The following is a 22,551-nucleotide window of genomic DNA, read 5'->3' on the forward strand; positions in this document are numbered from 1 at the left end:
CCCGGGCGCCAGCGCCAACTCTTCCACTTGTTCGCTCCTCTCTCCATGCCACCCAGCTCGTAGGTCTGGTGTGAGGAGAGAACATCCAGCGCCCCTCACACAGAGGCCTCGCTAAGTGTGGGGGGCAGGATGGTGGCAGTTATTACCAGAGAGAGGTGACACTACCTGTCCCGTCTCCATGAGCAGTGCCTGGGCCTGGAGGCCGGCTGGTGCCCGCCTGCCACACGCACTCAACCGGACTCACCCGAGCGGAGCCGGCTGGGCCGCCCGGGGCTGGAACTCCACCCCGCCCTCTCCAGCACAACCCACCAGCCACTCTGAGGGCCACCCCTGGGTTTGTGAGGGGTCCCCCGATGCTGAGCTGCACCAAGCACAGAGAATGGGATACTGAAGACCTTGGAGCAGCCAGCCCCAGCCCGGCCGCCAGGGCCTCCCCAGCACGGCCCGCCGGGGTCTGAACCCACCACTGAGCCCTGGACAGGCCCAGGCCCGTGGCGGGGAGGGGGGTGCGGACTATGGAAAAGGCCTCGGCGCCCCTGAAGATGTTCTAGCAAAAGACAGCTGAGCAATTAACTGAGGATGAGGCCTGGGCTGTGAATGATTTAATGGGTGGCTTCTCGGAGGGAGTAGGGCTGATAACTCAGGTAAAGGTTTCAAATATATGTCATAATTGCTACATGTGAAATCCGTTTGTACTTAGCTTTTAGTCTTGGAAATTTACCAAGCTCTGTGCTGCTCCTACAATTAATCATTGAAGACTTAAGAGTGAGAAGACCCATTACTGTGAAAGGCTCCGGTGACGCTCTTGATCCAACTAATAAAATAGGCAGATTTTATAAAAATTTTCCTCCTCTCCGCACACAATCGGGAGTGCTGGCCGCCCTCCGTGGCTGCCGCGACTGCTTACAAACTGGTCTAGGCCGGCCGGCAATTACCAAGCTAGGAGAGAACAGCATTTCGTAATGAGTGACAAGCTGCTGGGCGGAAATCTAATTTGGTCTAATTAAGCAGCCTTTTGTGAGGATTTGTCTTCCGATGGAGAGAGCCAGCCAAGGAGATCTAAATGCAAATCAGCCCCGTCGCTTCCGTTTAGGGGGCGAGGCCGCGACGTGTGTCTTCGGGCCCAGCCCTCTCCTTCTTCAGGTGACGGGTCCTCTCCTTGTCACCTGGAGCTCCCGCCGGCCCCACCTGCCTTGGAGGAGCCTCACATTTTTTTTGTCCCCTGCCTCTCAGATCTTTCCAAATAGGACACCTCGTGTCGACAGGGCTGTCAGGGAGCTTTTGCTTATTCAGGAGCAAATTTTATTTTGCCCAAAGTAATAAAAGCCAGCGGGGTTTTGCTTATTAAAGGAACCCGCTCTTGTTCTCCGAGGTGCACCTTCTGAAGTCGGAGCAGCCGGGAAAAACCACGCCTGCGTCTCGGGTGCGTGCAGTAGACCAGGTACCCGCCTGGGTTCCCCCGGGCGGTCCCTTTGAAGGCCTGGGGCTGCAGCGCCCGCCTCGTCGGCCAGATCACCGGCTCCATCATCAGGCTGGTGGATGCTCTCGGATTCCCTTCGGCCCTGGAGGCTAACGACGCACCGCTTGCGCCGACCCAAAATGCCTGCTCCAGACGCTCAGCTTCGTGAGGCTGCTTCAGGGGTAAGCGGAGAGCATCTTCAGCTTCCGTAAGTCACTGGAAGGACCACAAGATTCAGACACTGTTGGTTATGGTTTATCGCAGCAAAGGGAGCCGACACAGCTCAACTCGGGGTCCAGGAGACACCAGGCGCAGGACTGCCGGTTGTCCTCTCCCAGTGGACAGCATTTACTCTGCCCGACGTCAACCATCGGGGGACAATACTCACAAAATATTGCCAACCGGGGAAGTCCACCGAGCCTCGTGTCCAGGGTTTCTGGGGAGTTTCGAACAAAGATGCAGCTGACCGCTCACGTGCCCGATCTTTGATTCCAGCCCCTCCAGACACTGAGGTGAAACTGTGTTGGGCGAGGGCCCCCCACAGATCACATTGGGAGCAGGGACCAACCGGCGTGGCCCCAGGCCCCCGGGTGAACAAGACTCTAATCGGACAGGACAGTCCAAGGGCTTAGACGTTAGAGGTTTCCCTCCCCGGAGCTGGGCCAGGGCTCGTCCTTTCTTTGAAATGCCCGGGGTGTGGACAACCCAGGTCTGTTGAGCCGACCCTTTGCTGCACATTGGCTGAGCCTGTCGCCCACCCAAGTGAAAGTAGAACAACTGAGCCCGGGTAGGTTGGGTAGATGGGAAGGAAAAAAACAAACCGCATTCCCTCACTGACTCCACGACCCCCCGTCTTAGCTCTCTGTGCTTTCGAAGAAACCGCCGGCGTCATCTTCCAAACGGGAACGGGTTGAATGAGCGAGGGAGCGGGCGGCTCTGCCGTCTCAGAGGCCCCTCTGTGACCGCTGGGCCAGACCCGCAGTGCTCGCGCCCTGGCGCCCGTCTGAGCCAGCGGCCCCCTCGCTTTTCCGCGCGAGTCCGGCCGTTCCCTTCCCCAGCCGGCCTTGGCATCAGGAACGCCCGAGAGAGGGGGCCAGGGGGAGGGACCTAAACCAAACACAGGGCAACAGAGGCACCGAGCATCCTGCAGAGAGAAACGGAGACGGGGGCGCAGCAGCCCCTTCTGCCCGTGAGTGCTGTTATGAGCTGGATGCTTGTGTCTCCCTGAAATTCATCCTCCTCAGTACGGCGGAGTTAGGAGGTGGAGCCTTTGGGAGGTGGTTAGGTCATGAGGGTGGAGCCCTCGTCAATGGGATTAGCGCCCTTATAAGGAGAAACGGGAGAATTCGTTTGTTCTGTTTCTAGCCCATGCGGACACAGGGGACGCCAGGAAGCGGGTGCTCACCCGGCACCCAGAGGGCAGCCGTCAGGACCCTCCTGACTCGGCGTCAACACAAGGCCCTCGAGCTGTTCAACTCAGAGGCGATTCGGTCAAGAAAGCTGCCAGCATTGTTTCGTGCAGCTTCTATGTTCCTCCTGCTCCTGAACCATCTCCTTCTCCCTGCTGGCTCCGCTGGGTGTCTCCCTTGACCGGGCCACGTCCTCGGGAAGCTCAGCCCCACCGTGGGCCTCCTCCCTGCCCCAGCGACCCCTGGGCGGGGAGACTGGAGCCAGCCTGGGGCCCTGGGACGCTCCCCTCTGCAGACCAGCCTGAGGGTGGGGCCCAGTGGTGAATGGAGCCATCGGCAGGGAAACTGAATACGTGCTCTGACCCAGGGACGCCCGTGCCCCAGGGCACATGCTCTCCGGGGGGTTCTCCCCCATACCTGGGGAATCTGACTGGCCGCTTCAGAATGCCAGAGAAGTCAGGTTCTCGAGGGCAGGGAACAAACTGCGAGGCAGAGCCCAAACGTTTGCTCAAAAGCTTATGGTGCAAGTCCTTCCCGCTCAAAGACCCCAGGCCCGTTCATGCAGCAGCGGCTAGCACAAGCCTTGTGCTGAGTCTCCCCCCCCCCCCCGCCCCCGGCAACAGTAGAATAGTGAAGAGTTTTTGTCCGGAATGATGCGTTTTCCTTAATGTAAAACCGTCTCAGAAGGACAGAGCATCTTTTCTATTCCGCACCCCAGAAGTCCCCTAAGAAATCAAATATAATCCTCTTTAAGAAGCTTTAAATAATTTTGAGCTTTCTTATTGACTTATTAAAATGCAGCTTAAAACACGCCTTCGATGCAATCCCTTTACAAGGGTCAGGGATATAAAATTTGAGGAAATATGATTAGTAGACCAGTTCGAAAGACGTAAGTAATCGGACCCAATTTTGACTATTGCAGAGGAAACTTCCCGCGGCATCTCCGATACCCCCAACCTGCGCTGGGGCGGGCGGGCGTTCTCCCCGCCTCCGCGCTCTGTCCCCGCGCCCCACTCCTCACTGCCCGTGGTCCCTACTGGCTCTCGGTGCAGGAAAATCGCTGCCACGACCCTCCCCGCGGTTCCTCTGCAACCCATCCCCGGCGGCTTCATCTGCCTCCCTCCCTCCGGTCTTAACGACTGAACTTTCTCAGAAGCCCCTTTGTTAAGAGCTTCAAAGGGCTTAGAGCCGTCCGAGGGTGGCCTTTGATCCCCGGCGTCCTCCCGCGATGCGAACCAGCAGTGTCCTGACGCGCCGCAGAGCACACGTTTATCCCAGTCACGGGAGCCGTGCTCCTTCCCGGATGGATGGAGCCGGAGCCACAGTTTGATCAATTTTAAATGTTTGAGCAAGTGAGTGAATGGAATGAACGAACGAACGAACGAATGCCCCGGCCTTCCTACGCCTATGACCGTCCACCAGAAACCACACAGAACGGGGCCTCGGGAACCCACACTCTCCTGGAGGAAGGCGGCCACTGGACCCCCCGCATTCCCTATTTAAATAAGCAAGATGCTGATCTTAAGACGTGAATTGGACCCTGTTTCTAACCAAGCAAGAGTTCCGTAAATGCAAATCCTTACACGAGAAAAATCCCAATTCTGTAAAAGAGTTTTTTTGTTTTTTAAAAATGCGTCTTTACTGATTTCAGAGAGGGAAAGGGGGAGAGAGGGAGAGAGAGATGTGAGAAACATCCACCAGGTGCCCCCTGTACATGCCCCAACCGGGCATCGGAACAGAAACCGAGGTATGTGCCCTGACCGGGAACCGAACCTGCAGCCTTTCGGTGTATGGGGTGACGCTCCAACCAACTGAACCACACTGGCCAGAGCTATAAAAGAGTTTTGACACCCTCAGGGCACCCCGACTATGTCTCCAGAGCAGGCAACAGGGCCTTGGGTCTGTCGGGAGGGTGCTGGCATGCTCTGCACTCTGAGAGGGTCGGCACCAGCTCCCATCGCAACCAGGCGCCGTGCCCGGGTCCGGGAGGCTCCTAGCTCACGTCCAGGGATCCTCCTGTTCCCGGACATCTGGTTTGGCCTGGATGGCTCTCTCCCGACACAGGACGTCTTCCTGGGGGTTCTTCGTGCAGGTTTGGGAGCTGTGACTCCCTGTCTGGCACGAATCTAAGCTGTGACTCCCTGCCTGGCATGAATCTAAGCTGTCACTCAGCTGAACCACCTGGAGTGAGTGCCATCACTCATCGCAGGTCTGACAGACAATATCAGGTGTGTGCCAGGCTTTGGGCTCAGCGCTGGAGGTATTGAAATGAAGGACACAATTCTTGGTCTCCCAAAACTTGTGATTTCCTGAGGTACAGACAGAAAGGGGTCACGGGGCAGGTGGTCGTGGGACCTGTGACGGGTCTGCCCTATTGCCAGATTTAGCAAATAAAAAAAGGCAGGACATCTGGTTAAATTCAAATTTCAGATGAACGATATACTTTTTTATTATAAACATGTCCCAAATATTGCATGGGCCATACTTAGTATTCATTGTGTTTTTTCTGGCAGCCTCGCTGGGTAAGAATGACACAAAGGACATCCCAGTCCTTCCTCAGCGGAGGGCCAAGGGCTGTTGTCACCCTCATCAGAAATCACTTAGCGTCATTTTCAAGTGATTGGCGTCCACGTATGTCTTCATCTGCTTGGGCGGCTGTCACAGAACACCACAGTCTGACTTCTCACAGCCCTGGAGGCTGGCGAGTCCAAGATCAAGGTGCCAGTAGATTTGGTGTCTGGTGAGCACCCACCTCAGGTTGCAGACCACAAGAGGATGAGAGAGCTTTTATAAGGGCACTGATCTCATTCGAGAGGACCCCACCCTCACGACCTGATCACTTTCCAAAGGCCCCACCTCCTAATACCATCACCTTGTGGGTTAGGATTTCAACATTTCTTTCAGGTAGAAATTATACTCCCCTTGCAAGAGAATGCCCCCTGGCAAGAAGGCTGTGACAGCTGCCTTAGCTGTGACCTGGAGCGGGCCAGGGCACCAGCCCCCTGGTTATGTTTCTAGCACAGTGTAGAAATATCCCAAAGGAGAAGAAACGTGAGAGTCTGAGACAGGGCTGTAGAAGTCTGCGCGGGACCTGAGGGTGTGGCCCTTGACTCGGTGTGGTGACGGGTCCAGAGAATGACAGAAAGAAGAGGCTGGGCCTCACTGTGGGCAGATGGGTGCTCTGGGTGACACTGACGGTGTCCACTCTGGGGCTCTGTGACCCGCCATAGGGTTCTGGGGACCTGGGTTTGCAGCCACCTTGGTTTTGTGGGACCTTCCTAACTTCTGATGCTTTTGCAACAGCATCGTTGCAGGTGGGTTTGGGGGTCACAGGTGCCAGGACCGAACCTCCCAGGCCCACAGCTTTCCTAACCAATTCTAATGCTCTCACTGCCTCCTGGGGCCTCTGGCTCATCCGTCAGACACTGGGGCAAAGGGATCCGCGGGGCTCCGAGGGGCCTGCAAAAATGTGCTGGTTTTGTTTCCCAAGAAGAAGAAAAAGAAACACATCCATTTGTAAAACAATTTTTTTAACGGGCTAACGGAGGCGGAAGTGCCCTGAGCCTGTGACCGTTACCTGACGCGTGCCCTGCGTGGCGCCCAGCACCACTCACAGAATGCTCGAAACACTGGGCTCGCTTGGGAAAGGGCCTGAATTTCTTCCTCGGGAAGAAACAGGCTTCCAGGTTTGGGGGCACGGCTGCCCAGGAGGCCGCACACACTCCAGCAGAAAGACACGGAGACGGAAGGAGAGCGGACTCCCCCCCCATCTCCCCTCATCTCCCCCCCCCAGGTGCAGAGGAAGGCTCGGTGCTCAGACTCCGCCAGCGCCTCCACCTGGGTTCTAATCCAGCCTCCACCGCTCGCCAGCTGCGGACCCACGGCGGGGGCATCGGTGGCTGGACCTCGGCTCCCTCATCTGTAACGTGGGCGTGGGGAGAGCTCCCCTCCCCCCAGCTGCTGTAATGACCGGGTAGGGGGCTGCCTGGAGGCACCGGGTACCAGGCCCGGCCCCTGGGACAGCTGCTCTCTGATGACTGCGCGGAGGTGCCTTTGAAATGCCCACTCTTTAAGAGCGCTGGGGCTGCCCGTGGCATCTGAATCAGGCCTGCAGACGGGCCCAGTGCCGGTTTCCCGGTTCTGATATTCCGTTATTATTTCAGGTGCCACCACTGGGGGAAACGGGGTCAAGGGTACTAGGGACCCCTCTGTGCTATTTTTGCAACCTCTTAGGAGTCTGTAATTATTCTGAAATTAAAAGTTAAAAAAAAGGGAGCCAGTGAAACACTTCATAAAGAGAATGTCGACGCCAGTAAAGGGTGAATGGCCTTTGTCGATGACCCTCGTTTTCTGGGAAACGCAGCGGAGCCGATGCGTCCCCGCATGCCCCCCCCCCCCCGCCCCCGTTCAGCTGCCGTGGTATTTTCCTTCATTATGCCGGCGCCTCTGAAGTAAACCTCTCTAATTTTCTACACCACAGCTATTTATTTAAATGCTAACTCGCATTATGAAGTGATAATCCACGCGCGCAGGAGATAATTTATGAAGCATTTAAATTAAGAGCAGCAGCTAATTGGGAGCATGTGTCTTATAAGCCTTGCTAACACCAGAAAACTACAAATTAGGGGGGAAAGGGAAGGTATTCTTATCTTGCTTTTAGCTTCTTTTGGGAGGCACTTGGGGGGAAAACGACCTCTGTGACTGCACATGCTGCCCCGCCCGCCCCTCTCCTGCCTGGGGTCCCTGCCCTGCAGAGATCTTCTCCCCGACCAAGCCGTGGATCTCCCCCAGCACCCCCTTTTGTGATAAGAGAGCGTCTATTATTTTTTTTCTTTGAAAGCTTCTCAGCTCGATTACAACGATGCAAGTGGCCTAGATTACTATCGAGGTATTTACGCCTCATTGGAGAAAGGGAGGAAATTGGTGCCAGGGGAAATCAAAACAGGTTGCATTTAAGAATTATTTTGGACCTTCCCTGTTGAAGAGGCGGCCTGGGTTTACGTGCATAGGCTGAGTATTAGACTTGAACCCATGGGCGCTGCGTGTGTGTATGCTTGATCACGAGCACCCGCGTGTGTTCAGTCACTTATTCTTGCAGAGGGTTTAAGTGAGCACCTACTATGTGAAAAGCACTGGGGATGGAGCAGTGAGCAAAAGAGACACCGCAGTGAGTGGCCGCGTGATGCTTGCGTTCTAACCAGGAAGGCAGGCATTACAGGATGATGCATTTAATTATTCCTGTGACAAGTCTTAGAAAGAGCAGGCTGCTATTGGGGTGTAGATCGGGGAGCTGCAGCCTGGTCTGCAGTGGCCAGGGTCTTCCCTGAGGGAGAGGGATTTGAGTTGAGAGCTGCAGGGTGAGGAATAGCTGGGCGAGACTGAGCTGGGGTGGGGGGAGGCACAGGCCCCCGTGGGGCCACATCCTGGGGAGCGTGCCCCGGCCTGAGGCTGGGGTGAGAGGCACGGCCTCGTGCTGGGAACATGCAGGTCTGCGGCCCATTGTAAGGGCTGTACAGTTCGGGAATATCGAGTACAGTTCCCACCCTAAGTCCAGAGATGGTGTTTCCAGGTCAGTTAAGCAGCCGCCGTTCTTTCCCCCGAGCTGTGCTGGTCGGCACCGCAGCCGCCAGCTCCCGTGTGGCCGCTTGGTGTGGTGAGGCCCTAACCGAGATGTGCTGTGAGTGTAAAACACGCACCGATTTCAAAGACGTAGTGCAAAGAAGGAATCTAAAATAGCTCATTAATAATTTCATGTTGATTACGTGTTGAAGTGATGAGATTTTGAATATATTGGGTTAAATAATATATTATTAAAATTAATTTCACCTGTTTCTTTTTATTTATTTATTGCGGATACCGGGGCATTTAAAATTGCATCTGTGGCTTGTGTAGTTTTTCTACGGGCTGGTGCTGGTCCAGACCCTCATGCTCCGCAGCCAGGTGGCACCCAGAGAACAGCTTCAGAGACAGGTGCATCTGAGCTGGGACCCCACCTCTGCCGTCCCCTGCTTTTTAACCTGCTTATGTAATTTAACCTCGCCCAGCCTCAGTTTCCTCATCTGTAAAATGGGGACGTTGGGAGGGTTTATGGGAAAATGTCTGCAGAGGCCGAGCCTGGAGCCTGGTTGGAGGCCACAATTAATGGCACCTGCCCCATCCAGCAACCCATTTCCCCTTCCTGCCAGGGAGTGAGCTCCCTCAAGACGGGCCTGGCTCGTGTCCCAGCACCTACGGGGTGCTCGGGGGTGGCTACGTGTTTATTATTGTCGAGCACCTGTTCTGTGTCCAGCAGAGGGCTGGATGGGGGGGGGGGGCGAGGAGAGGACCAAAGAAGGGAGCCGCCGCGTATACACAGAGAGGGTGCTGGGTTTCCAGGGGTGGGGCGGAGGGCGGCGCACTCGGGCTGTGCACCCCCGGACGGCGATTTTCAGCACCTCTCACGTCGGAGGATATGAACACCCTTTGGCCCAGCGACGCCTGGACAGGCTTATCCTGTGGAAGTACTTGCTTGTGCGTACAGTGCTTTGCTGGGTGTAACACACAGAGCAGTGTGACAGTGCTGCAAGCCTTTGCCGGGTGTAACACACAGTGCAGTGTGACAGTGTTGCAAGCCTTTGCCGCAGTGTAACACACAGTGCAGTGTGACAGTGTTGCAAGCCTTTGCTGGGTGTAACACACAGTGCATGTGACAGTGCTGCAAGCCTTTGCTGGGTGTAACACACAGTGCAGTGTGAGTGCTGCAAGCCTTTGCCGGGTGTAACACACAGAGCAGTGTGAGTGCTGCAAGCCTTTGCTGGGTGTAACACACAGTGCAGTGTGACAGTGCTGCAAGCCTTTGCTGGGTGTAACACACGGTGCAGTGTGAGTGCTGCAAGCCTTTGCTGGGTGTAACACACAGAGCAGTGTGACAGTGTCGCAAGCCTTTGTTGGGTGTAACACACAGTGCAGTGTGACAGTGTCGCAAGCCTTTGCCGGGTGTAACACACAGTGCAGTGTGACAGTGTCGCAAGCCTTTGCTGGGTGTAACACACAGTGCAGTGTGAGTGCTGCAAGCCTTTGCTGGGTGTAACACACAGTGCATGTGACAGTGCTGCAAGCCTTTGCTGGGTGTAACACACAGTGCATGTGACAGTGTCGCAAGCCTTTGTTGGGTGTAACACACAGTGCAGTGTGACAGTGTCGCAAGCCTTTGCCGGGTGTAACACACAGTGCAGTGTGACAGTGTCGCAAGCCTTTGCTGGGTGTAACACACAGTGCAGTGTGACAGTGTCGCAAGCCTTTGCTGGGTGTAACACACAGTGCAGTGTGAGTGCTGCAAGCCTTTGCTGGGTGTAACACACAGAGCAGTGTGACAGTGTCGCAGGCCTTTGCTGGGTGTAACACACAGTGCAGTGTGAGTGCTGCAAGCCTTTGCTGGGTGTAACACACAGTGCAGTGTGACAGTGCTGCAAGCCTTTGCTGGGTGTAACACACAGAGCAGTGTGACAGTGTCGCAAGCCTTTGCCGGGTGTAACACACAGTGCAGTGTGAGTGCCGCAAGCCTGGGGAGGACTCGGGCCGCCCGTGTTCTGGCCCGTCATGGGGTAGAATGAGAGGCGCCTTTGAAACAGGAGGAAGTGTTGCTGCACCTGCAGCTTCGAAACCACGTCCCAGCCCAGGCACAGATAAAGTGGAATAAGTGAAGGAAAAGCCGTTTGGGGAGAAACACCACACACGGGAAGGGAAGGAAACCTGCGTGCTCGGCAGTGCTTTCTGGGGGACTCGCAGAGAACGCCCCACAATCGCCCCAGGAGCCCAGGCCGGACCGGGGGCTGGTCTCCTCCCTCCCCCGGGGAACCCGCCCGTCTCTGCGGCTCCAGAACTGAGCTTTGTAAACAAGGCCACGCACTGAAGCGGGCAGCTCGTGCTGGGAGTCCTGTGACCAGCGGCGTGACAGTGACTAATCGCTGCCTCTGGGCTTCTTTCTCTGTCCCTGAACGTGAAGGAGGGGAGATGTTCGACGAATAGGTGTCAGGCGCCGACCGTGCGCAAGGGACCACGGAGTCCTCTCCGGGTTTCCCTGATTTCTCCTCCTTAACATTTGCAGAGAGGACTGGAAAGGCCCCTTGGGGCTTTTAAAAAATGCTTACTGCCTTCTCAAGGACGCGGCTCCGGAGCAGAAGCGGGGAGAAGTGGCGGGCGCGGTGCGGCACCGCCGAGGCCTGGCTGGGCCCGCGCGGGCGGCGCCTCCTTAACAAAGCGGCGCCCGCACACTCGGGTAATTGCCTTGCTCTGGCCGTCGGTGTCATCGCTCATCGCCGGCCGGGGGAGCCCCGGGGAGCAGTCTACCTTTGCTAAACCAATATCCCCCGTGACAACCCCCCGTGGTCTTCCCGCTGTGGTCCCGGCAGAATAAATCCGCCGTTGCTCTTTGCTGAATGATCATGAGGACATGATTAAAGCTCTAGATTTATAGCTTCGTCGGGCTCGAGAAACCAAGCTGCTCCGGCTGCTAGGCCTGCCCCCCGGCTGCTGGGGACAGAGAGCGGGGAGCAGAGCCGTCCCTGGGCCGGAGGGAAGGCTCCTGGAGCAACGGCAATTAACACCATTAACACCACGTTAGCCGACCTGCAGCAGGTGCCGCTGGGACGGACCACGGGGTCCTACCTCGTCCCGCCGTTAGGGGGAGAGACAAGCAAAGCGACCCTGGGATCCGGGCATGTCCTTGGGCACACATCTCGTCCAACACGTGGGGCTGACTCACCGGAAGCAGCTGGCCCTCTGCGGGTGCCCCGCTCACGTGGGCTAACTGTGAGCACCCCCACGCGTGAGGTCAATTTTCTGTTTGTTTGTTTAATCCTCACTGAGGATATTTTTTCCGTTGATTTATTATTATTTTTTATTTTTTAGAGAGGGTGGAAGGGGGTGATTCTATCGGACGGAACGGAGGCTGATGCTGCTGTTGGGCACCAGGTTCTCGGGCGGCTCCGGCCTGCACGACCCAGTGCCCCGATAACCGTCTCCATTTCACTCTGGCCTGCGCAGACCTGACCTGTTAGCATGTTCTCCTGTTGAGTAAAGATCCTTGTTAGAATCAATACTCTGCCTTCATGGGCAAGACCGAGTGGACAGATAACACAGGGACAGGCAGACTCGGCTGAGATGCCTGATGGAGGAAGGGACGTGGCCCCGGGACGCCCCCTGCCAGGTAGACCCAGGCGGACAGGAGGCGCCTGTCGCTAGGGAGAGGTCAGAGTCCCTGAGAGTGTCGCTGCAGCTGCAGAGAGGACTTGTGCGGGATGCAGGCCCGAGGGGCCCGGGTTGGGGCCAGCACGGCTCTCTCCTGGATAACAGATCCGCCTTTATGTTGTGATTTAAGGCCTGGCAGGGTTTTGTTGCTTCCACCTGGACCTCACGCGCACGGGGAGGCCGCTCTGAGTCGGAAGGAAGCCCCCGCCTCGGGCCATAAACGGGATGGGGGGGCCAGGCCTTGGGGCAGCAGGCTCTGGCCGTTAAACTCCTCCCTGTGTGTGGGGGGAGCCGGGCGAGTGACCCCCGAGGGCTGGATTCATTACGTGGGACGCGCAGACCGGTCTAAGGAACGGCAAAGAGAGATGCGTTAGGAGCCGGTTTTCTCCGCGGGGGCGTCCACAAGAAACGGGCGCGCCTTTCGGCTCCTTGCCCCCCTTCCTCGCTGCTTCCCCGAGAGCCGGCGGGAGCAGTTCGCCTGCGACTGCGGGGGAGGCTTGAAATATTGCGCAGGTGGCATGTGGAAGGTCCCCGCGGCCCTGCCCCACGGCTCGCGCGCAGGCAGGAGCGGGGAGCGCCATCCGTAAGCCGGCGCCGGGCCCGGCGACAGCCGCGAGCTCTCCCTGCCGGGCCGTTGGCGGCGATGTATTTCTCCCTGCACTAAGCACCGTCTTCCCCAAGCCGGCGTCGCGGTGATTTATAAACCCCGTTTCTGGGGAAATCCAATAGATCAAAGCGAGGACTAGGAAGGCAGCCGGGAGCAGCTGGGGGAAGGTGCGGGCGGGAAACAAACTGCGCGCGAGCAACCGCGGTGACACAGCGGCAAGTCCTCGCCGCACTGTGATCAGAGAAAAACAATAGCGACATCTCTGTTTTAATCCTGTTTTCCCTTCGTGAGAGGTGGCCTCTGGTAGGGCACTGGGGCTCTGAGCGGGGCGCGGGCATGCGTGGGGACAACGGGCCACCCGGGAGGGCGCCAGGCGGAGGGCGCCAGGCGGAGGGCGCTGCCCCGGGAGTGCTTGAGCCTAGCCTTGTCCTCGCCATCCCCACCTTCTAGGTGACCATTCTAGGGGCCCAGAGGGCTCCTGAGTAAATAGGAGGGGTTGCCCTTCGTCACCTGCGCAGCGGAGGCCACCCTGGGGTGTGCCCTGGCCTCCGCATGACCTTTTACAAACCTCCGGCCAGGTCAGAGGCCTCTTCCCGTCATCTCCCGGTTGGCTGTGGCCCAAACTGAACCGTGCCTTTGACCGGCTGTCTTCTGTGAAGGCAGGAGGAAGGAGAAAGAGACCTGAGGCCCAGGGAGCCATGCAGGGCCACCGCGAAGGACGCCCCTTGGGAATCTTAAGTGGACTTCGCCCCGCGATCGGTCCATCAGCACGAACACAGAGGTCGCTCAGGGGCCGTGCTCCGTGCACCCCGAGGGCATAAGCCACGGTCCATCCCTGTCTAACTTTTTTAGAAATTTTGGTTGAACACACTTCTGGAGCCCACTTCAGTGTCCACACTGGCTGGACACTCGGGAACTGTAGGGAGGGTGCCCTAGGGAGCGTCAGGGTGGGTGGGCCGAGGGTGGGGGGCAGGCTAGGCTGCCTGGAGGAGGCGCCCTTTGAAATGGGTCTTGCAGGAGCTACTGTGGACGGGGTCCCTCCTCTGTCGTCCGTTCTGAGCAGCTTTCCCTGCCTCCCGCCCGGCTGTTTATCACAAGGAGAAATACGAAGTGCTATTTTTTAGTCACTCATTGTCTATATTTCCCCCGTTAGGATGCAAGCATGGGAGAGGCGCTTTATCTGCCTCGCCCACCATTTCCCCAGAGCCCAGAACGGTGCCTGACACCTGGCTGGTGCTTCATTAAAAGGCACTGGATGAGTGAATGAGTGAATGAATGAATGCCAGGCACAGCCCTCGCACTTCCTCATTCTAGCCCCAAGCTACGCTGCCCGGTATGTGGGGTCACCCCCATTTTACAGGTGGGAAAACCAAGAGCGGTGAGGCAACGTGCTCAAGGTTTTGCAGCTAGTAGGTGGCCACCACACTCCCCGGCCTCCCCATATCCTAAAGTTAGAGCTACTGCTCTCCATTGACAGCTGTGTCCTGTTGGGGGCTGAGCAGAGAGAGACTGGGGGTGTTTGATTTTGAAGGTGAGAGCCCCACGCGGAGCAGAGCGCGAATGGGCTCCGCCGCAGGGACATAGGCGTTGCCAGCAATGAGACCCCCGCACCCCTAACAAGGCCTAAGGGAAGTCCTGGTAAAATCTGCAGGTGGAGCGCAGAGGCGGCCTGCTCCCGCCCGGGAGGCGGCTGAGCTGGGCCTGGGCCGGGCCTGGGCCTGGGCCTGGGCCTGGGCCTGGGTTCTCCCCGCGGACTGATTTTACCGGCCTGTCTTTCAGAGGCCAACCCAACAACACAACACCTGTACGAGGGTGTAACCAGGAGACAATTGTGTGGAGTGTCGTGACATTCGGACGCCCCCACTTAAGGGGATATCGAAAGAAGGGCCTTGGCGTAGGGCACAGGGGGAGAGCTTGCTCGTGTTTGAGGGTGACGGAGGTCAGCAGGCTGCCCTGGGAACCTGCCTGGAGTACTTGGCATGTCTACCCTGCAGGTTGCCCCACCAGCATCCTCTCGATGGCAAAGGGGGGCTGGCCTTGGCTGCATTGACAGGTGTGTCCACGTTTTAAAAAGCCAGTAGGCTTGCCGTGTAGTTAAGAGCGCTTGTGTGCTTTCCTGTAGGCGTCTTGGGTTCTAGAAGAGGGTCCACCGCATGGCTCTGTTCAGCAGGCTGCTGTATTAAACTCTCACCCCACGGGTACAAGGGGGATAGGCGGGGGCCTCCCCAGAACACGCCCCCACTGGGCACGAGCGAGCACATCGATTCCCGAATCTCTTCCCTTCGTGGCAGGAGGAAACCCCGGGAACATCGGGCCACTTCCGATGGGAAAAGGCGCTTAATTCCACTTTATTTGTGTAGGGAAGGAAAAAAACCAAAGTTTCACCCTAAAAGTTGAAAGAAAGCCAGCTATTAAACAAAAACCTCAGAAAGCAGGCACGTTCCTGGGATGACAAACCGCTCGCTGTGTTTTCCTCCTGATCTGATTTTTAAACCGACGAGGTACAAGCCTCCTGAAAACTGGACTTTCTAATTGAAATATCAATAAATTATTTCTTATAAAGAAGCTACTAGATGCTGCAGTAACCACTAGGAAATAGGCCAAAAAAAATTTAATAAGAATGTTTTTCTCTGCTTTGCCAAGAAATACAATGGTAGAGTTTATTGCTTACAGAACGGTGCCGCCTCTCCTCAGATTGGATAGGAAAACATGAACCCCGGTAAATTATGATGCCCCTAAACCCCAGAGAACGTGCATCAGTTACTGGGGGTGCCGCCGTCATCCTCGGGGCAGCCTACTTATTAGGGCCGTAATTTATTATTATTATGGTTTGGTGCAAATACACGGGCTGATAAAATTCAAATCTATAAAAACGAAGGTCCTCCTTTCTCCGAATCAGGGAGGGACAAGGTTCCGATAGGCGGTATTTACTGTAAATTAGAAAAGCACATTGTTCGTGTAGGCTCAGAAGTGGGGGGCCAAGAGAGAGACAACTGGAGGGGAAGCAGCCCCTGTGACCCAGGCTCCCTGGGTCCGACCCCAGGACCCAGGAATTGCTACAAAAGTGGGGAGCGGGATGAGCTGTGGGCCACCGTCCGGGGCTCCTGGCCCCAACCTCCGGACTGAAGCCCTTTTCATGAAGATGTTTCTGTTATTTCTAAACATCAGCCTTTCAGCTTCGATGTTAACCAACATTGAGATACATTTCCTTCTCCAAGAGATACAAATTACATTGGCTTTTTTAAAAAAAGCTTGAATGTTTCGGTTTGGAAAGATTTTAGCAACCACTGAGTTACTCCCTTTCACCTACAGAGCAGAAAACTGGAGTCCCCAAGGGCACGGGACGGAGAGCCCCAGCTAAGGGGCCCGCCGGGGCCCCGGGTTCATGCAGCCTCACCGCCGTGAGACTCGGCAGAAGAAAAGCCACGAGCCTGACACGGTGCCACAAAGTGCTTCTCAGACGCTTTCTGATTAGGAATGAAGCTGCCTTTAAAAATCAAAGAATCTGAGAATCAGAAATGGCCGCAGGGGCATCTGGTCTACCCTGCACCTCAGGTTCCCTACGTGTTCCTTGTGAAGTCGCTGGTCCTCAGCTGCCGTTTAGCTCCTGCAGGGGGCGCCCCTGCCACTGGGAGACAGTCGGGTCTCGGGTGTCTCTTCTTTACATCCAACTGAGGGGCCCCCCAGAGCTTCTACTGGGGTCCTGGTCCTGGGTCTTGGCTGCCTGGCAAGGACGTGACACCGGGTGGGGACCCGATGTTGGTGGCAGTTAAATAGCCCTTCCCTAGAGCAAAACAGAAGCGCCATCTCTGTGTCCGTGGGACGCTTCTGCAAGGACCTGAAAATCATAATTGGATTCGACTTGGCCTTTTCTTCTCTTTTGATGGGTCTTCCCATGGTTTCTGGGCTCTGCACCAGCCTTCCCCCCTTCTCCATGCCCGCGTGCCCCAGGTGAGCAGAACCGAGCCCAGGCGCTGTCTGCAGAGGCGGAGGGTGGGGACAGATATTTCCTACTCCCGGCATCGGCGCCCACGGGCTGCTGCAGGAGTGTGCTGGGAACAAGCTCGATTGCCCCCTTCGGCTCCCAAGAAGGCAGGTCAACGCTCTCGCCAAGGTGTGGCCTGCAGAAGAGCTCAGTCCCCCGTGGCCCCTTCCCTGCAAGCTCACACCAACCCGGAGGAGGGGGCACATGCGCAGTGACCGGCCCCGACGACAGCAGAGCGAGCCCTGACGGGCCTGAAACGGGAGAGTGATGGGAACGGATTTATATTTTGAAGGGTCCCTGCGACTCTATGTGGGGAACAGAGCGATGAGGCCTGGGCAGGTGGGAGATGCCAGGTAGGAGGCAATTGCAATTAGCCTGGGGAACCAGCCAGGAAGGCCCTGAACTGGGGGGGAGCGGCAGGGATGAAGCGAGTGGGATGAAGGGCCTTTGCGAGTGTCCCGGAGACGTCACTCGTGGCCCCTGCCCTGTTCCGAGACCTCTGCCCAGTGCTGGCCGACGCGCCCTCAGGTGAGCCTCGCAGCAACCCCAGGGTAGGTTTACCACCCAGGTTTTCCAAAGAAATGGAGGCTCCGAGAGGGCGAATAAATACCTGCCGGCGTCAGACAGCTAGAAGTGGTGGGGCTGGGCTTCAAAGCCTGGGGTGTCTGTCTGTCTGTCTCTGTGAGACAGAGAAGCCCGTCAGGAAAGATGTTTTATGGGGCCTCAGGGAACGAGGGAGCCCTTCCATTTCTCCTCTGCTCTGTCTTCCCAGGGTCACGCAGCCAAAGTTTTATGATGTTTGTATAATATCCACCTGTGTGTGTGGGGGGGGGTGTTAGAGCCGCTAAAACCTGAGCTTTTTTCCTCTCTTCATTTCTGAATTAAAACAAAAAGCTGAATTAGCCCTCCGCCCAGGAGACCGGTACTACCTTGCGAACAGCTAGCACCTCCAGCTTGTCACCTAATTAAGCCACACTCCCAGACAAAGCGCGTAACAGTGTCACCGCATTACCGACGGCCGCCTCCCCTGGCAGCCCCTCGCCCGCGGAACACAGCGCCGGCTGTAAAGCAGGCGTCCAGGCCCGTCCCTCCCGCAGCCAGCCTTTGAACGTGGGCGGTTTCGTTAAGGATACTCTAGGGCTGGGGCGGAGGGAAGGAGCAGGTCGGTTCTCTAATCAGCCGGGTTTTCCGCTGCGTTGGACCCCGCAGCGCTCTGGGAACCCACTCTCAACATTCAGGCTGCCCTGGGCGTTTGAGGGCCCCGCGCTCCCTGCGTCAGCAGCTCCGTGTGCGTTTGAGGGGACGGTGCGGGTGGAGCCACGGAGGGAGGGCGATTGGTCGGCGTGGGCCAGGGCCACGGCCACGCCTGCGCTTGCTTGGCCGGGGGGCGGCGGGAGAGGCCACGCTCCAGGTGGCAGGAGCGAGGGCCACGCCCAGGCCGGGAGCAGGCACAGGGCCCGCCGCAGGTTTGCGGAGGCCTGCTCTCCGTTACCTGCTAGGCTTGAAATGGGACGGGAGTTAGGATAATATGCTTTTGTTCCCTTCGGGAGGGGTCCCCTGAAACAGAAAGGGACCCGTGGATTTGAACTGGTCCACTCTCTATCCCTGCAAAGAGGCCGGTGCGAACGACAGGTGTGGGGGGGGCCCACCCGCCGCCTTCTGCTCCAGGTTTCACTCATCGGCTGACTTGAAGGGGAAACACAAGACGCCGAAGCGGCGGCAGAGTGCGGGCTCTGGAGTCAGGCCCTGGTTTCAGCCTGGCTCCCATGTCGCTGCCCAGGACCTGGGGCCACGTCACCTGACCTGAGCCCACCTGGCTCCCCTCCTCTGCGGGACCGGAGGCCTCGTGCCCTCACCAGGCTGCCGGCGGGAGGAGCTGGAGTGAGACGCGTGGGTGCGTCGCTTCGCTCGCTCTGACCCAGGGCAGCGCCCGCGGTGGACCGCGGCGTGACCCTGGTTGTGCCATCCCGCCCCTAACTGTGAGAGGTCAGAACCGGCGGCCATGCTCACGCGGTCTCTGCGCACACGCGTGGACAGCCTCCAGCGCACGCTTGTGAGGCTGAGCCCGCGGCGACCATGTGGGTGACGGTAAGAAGCCCAACTCTTACTGGGGTTTTCTGGCCGAGTCTCCTGCTCAGAATTCAACCCTTCAACCCAAAGGGCTCCGAAGAAAGGCGGGGACTCGGGGAGTGAACCGGGCGTTCACTCGGGGCATGTCCGTTAGCTCTGAACCCGAGGTAAGCGCCGCCCCCGCTCCCCCAGACTTTCAGGTGAGGAATGGACCGCATATGACGTGCGCCTTGCCTCACCCCGTCTCTGGCATGTCACCCCACGACACCGGGGCCCTGGAGAAGGAGAGGCCAGCGTTGAGCTCTGCCCCCTTCGCTCATCAGCACAGCTGCACCACGTGGTGCCCGTGGGTGTGGCCCGGGGCAGCCTGCATGAGAACCACCGAAGCGCAGGCTCTGGGCCCTTTCTGGGTCAGACTCGGCAGACGTGGCTGCGGGCAGGTGAATGAGGCCCGAGACGCACTGTAAGGCGTCTGTCCTGCGCCCTTGGAGCTGGCGTTTCTACGGCGAAGAAGGAAAGGAGGACCCCCCCCATGCCCAGCAGACGCGGAGGCCACGGCAGAGGCTGGGCCCCGGGCCCAAGGTCAGAGCCTGGTCCTCTCTGGGCTGCTCGAGCTGACTTAGCTCCTAGGCCCTGAGGAGGCTCCTCCGCCTGTTTTCTGCGGTGTGCTCTCTGGCAGGTCAAGTTCACCTGTGCTCGCGGTGCTGGGAGGGGACCTAGACCCACCGCGATCATTCATAGGCCGTTAGATCAGGATGGTCCTTCCTAAGCAGCACGGCTGTGTAGGGCCGACAGAAGCTGCCTCGCGCCCCAGGCCCCAGCCCCGGCCGGAGCCCTTCCCCCAGTAGGACACCCGGCGAACACAAGGGTGAGAGAAATAAGACTAAACAAACGCTCTTACTGGTTTTGTTGTTTAAAAGCCAGTAACCTGGCCCCGGCCAGTGTGGCTCAGTGGTTAGAGCATTGGCCTGCGCACCGGAGGGTCATGGGTTCGATTTCCGGTCAAGGGCACATACCTGGGTTGGGGATCCGACCCCCACCCCTGGTCCGGGCACGTGTGGGAGGCAACCAATCTATGTGTCTCTGTCAGGTCGACGTTTCTCTCTCTCTTTCCTCCCCTCCCCACTCCCTCCCACTCTCTCTGAAAAAAAATCCAGGGGAAAAATATCCTCACTCCTCTGGTGAGGGCTGGAAAAAAAAAGTCAGTACCCTGTACGTTCATGTTCTTAGCAGCATCACTCACAGTCACCAAAAGGTGGAAGCAGCCCCAGTGTCCATCCATCAGTGGATGGATAAACCAGCCGTCGTGTAGCCAGGCAATGGAATATTATTCAGCCACGAAAAGGAATGAAGCTCTGACGCTGACTGCAAATCTGAGGGCATTGCGCTGAGTGAAACGAGCCGGGTGCTGAAGGAAAGCTCCTGTGGATCCCACTTACATGAGGTGCTCGGGGTGGACCCGTCCAGAGAAACAGGCGGTGGAGCGGCAGGTGCGGGGCGGGGGAGGGGGCAGGGCAAAGCTAAGCTGCGGCGGGCACGGAGTCTCAGTTTGGGGAGGCGGGGGAGTTCCGGAGACGGTCGGCGGTGACGGTGGCACAGCGGTGCGAGCGCTCGCGATGCCAGGGCACTGCCCACCGGAAATGGTCAAGGTGGCGAAGTTTATGTTGTGTGTATTTCTCGCCACAGTTTTTTAAAATTCTAAAACGAACACAAAGGCGACGGCCTGCACAGGCCTGTGTTCTTCCCGTAGCAGCACGCGGTTTACGCACGGCTCCCAGTGGGTCGGACACCGCGGCCTCTCAGGAGCCCAGGGCCGAGCGCGCAGCCGGCCCACGGGGCCCCGGCCTCCCGCCTGCGCACCCGGAGCCTGCGCCTGGCCGGCGAGGATGTGCCGAGCTCCCTTCCCCGTCCCTGGCACGCATCCAGCCCGTAATCAGGCAGGTCCTCAGAGGAGGGAGGATACCTCCTGCCCAGATGACAAGCCGTGGATTACGCGGCTCTCTTCCCAGATGTGGCATTTGTCTCCCTGACGATGCTGCTGCAGGTGGCTCTGGGCTTGCTTGGCCGGAAAGCTCCATCTGAGCGCCTTATCCTCACAAATGCCTTCCTCTGCGGCATCTGCCTCGCCCGGGGCTTTCATTTCCAGGCTGACTTCCCTCCGAGCTGCAAGGCCCCTCTCGGTGGGAAAGGGGAGGGGAGGAGGGTCTTCGGACGCCAGCGAGGGGCCGGGCGGGGCCCTTCGCCCCGGTGGCTGCTCGGCTCTCATCAGGGCCTATCCAGGCGTCTGACCAGTCGGCCGCCGTCATCCACGTAGAGCCCGGCGCAGTTGACAATAAACGGCTGTCGAATGAACTCAGTGGTTGATTGAATAAAATAGGGAAATGGCCCAGAACCGCCACTGGCTTCATGCGGTGTTGCGGGAGCAAAATTCATGTTCTGCGGACCCTGATGAGTGCTTCTCGGGCGCCCGCGTCGACCAGCGTGCCCAAGAGCTCCTTGCGCATTACCCGGAGCCCTCTCTCCAAGGTAACGCTCTGATGTGAAGCTTACAGAGAGACCAATATAAGCGACAACGGCTGACATCGTGATAACGTGATGATCCAAAACGAGAACTGCGGCCTTGTGGAGCTTAGCACGGTGTTCGGGTTCACGCAGGACGGACGCTGACCAGCCTTAAATTGAGGGACTTCTTTTCAATGAGCATCAGTGTCCATCAGCGAATGAAACGCATGCTGAGCAAAGGAAGCCAGACACGACAGATCACATCTTCTGTCGTTCATTTTACGTGAAGTGTCCGGAATAGTCAAATCCACGGAGACAGAGCGCCGAGCAGGAGACAGGGCCGAGGGGACCGGACAGCCGCTCGTTAGCGGGTGCGAGGGGTTCTCAGCGGATGAAACGGTTCAGAGCCGGAGGGCTGGTGGGGGTGAATATTGGGACTACACCCGGTGCCACCGAACTGTGCACTTGAAATGGCTGCTTGTACGTTGCGTGGATTTTGCCTATTGGTTTATGAGATTGTGCAAAGGGATGCAGCAGGGCCGGCCGGTAGCACAGATGTCGTTTTTCTCCTTGAGGGATAGTCCCTTTGAGAGGCAGATGCCATTCTGTCCGGGCGAGGTGGGTCTGGAGATCTGCCCCACCTGACTCCTGGTTGGGCGCCTGGCTTCCCTGCTGGCTTGCAAGCTCCCCGAGGGAGAGCGGGGGCTTTTTTGGTCTTACTCTCCGCATTCCTAGTACCCTCGTTGGCTCCTGCTACGTAGCAAATGCCAAGCAAATATGTGCCGAGTAAATGAATGACGGCAGGCGCTGGCTGTCGCGGAGCCCGGGGGCAGGGTGGGGGACGCTGGGCTGTCTCTCCTCAGCCCGGAGTGAGCAGGCGGGTACCTGGGACCTCGCTGGAGGTTCTGAGGTGGGAGCTCGGGGCTGGGCACTGCGATGCTGCATTTCCAACAACGTCCAGGGACTTGGGTGCTGTGGTCGCCCAGCCACACTTAGAGGAGCTGGAGTCCGGGCCCGCCAGACGCCAAGCCGGGCCACGGCGGTGGGTTCGGGTGTCAGATCCTGGGGGTGCCTGTCTCCCCCGATCTCACTGAGGCGAGGAGCCTGAGCACTTGCTGGTTACCCCGGGGAGGGTGACGAAGGTGACTGGCCACTTTCCCCCATGGTTCCAAGGGAAGCTGTCGTTTCGAGGCAAACACGTCCACTTCAGTTCGGAGCACTCGGTGGGGGACGTGTTCTTATGGACGGCGGGGGGGGGGCCTGTGGCCCCCCAAGGAAGCAGGCTGTTCCC

At 57.9% G+C, this 22,551-nt stretch overlaps 1 protein-coding gene across 1 annotated transcript in view; it reads right to left on the reverse strand.

The window, feature by feature from the left end:
* CFAP77 (cilia and flagella associated protein 77) overlaps positions 1–22,551 on the reverse strand; it is a 92,739-nt gene that overhangs the window by 52,929 nt on the left and 17,259 nt on the right. The gene's annotated exons all lie outside the window — the stretch shown is intronic.

Source organism: Miniopterus natalensis, chromosome 12 (assembly GCF_054644295.1).
Source record: "Miniopterus natalensis isolate mMinNat1 chromosome 12, mMinNat1.hap1, whole genome shotgun sequence".
In the NCBI taxonomy this organism is placed as follows: domain Eukaryota; kingdom Metazoa; phylum Chordata; class Mammalia; order Chiroptera; family Miniopteridae; genus Miniopterus; species Miniopterus natalensis.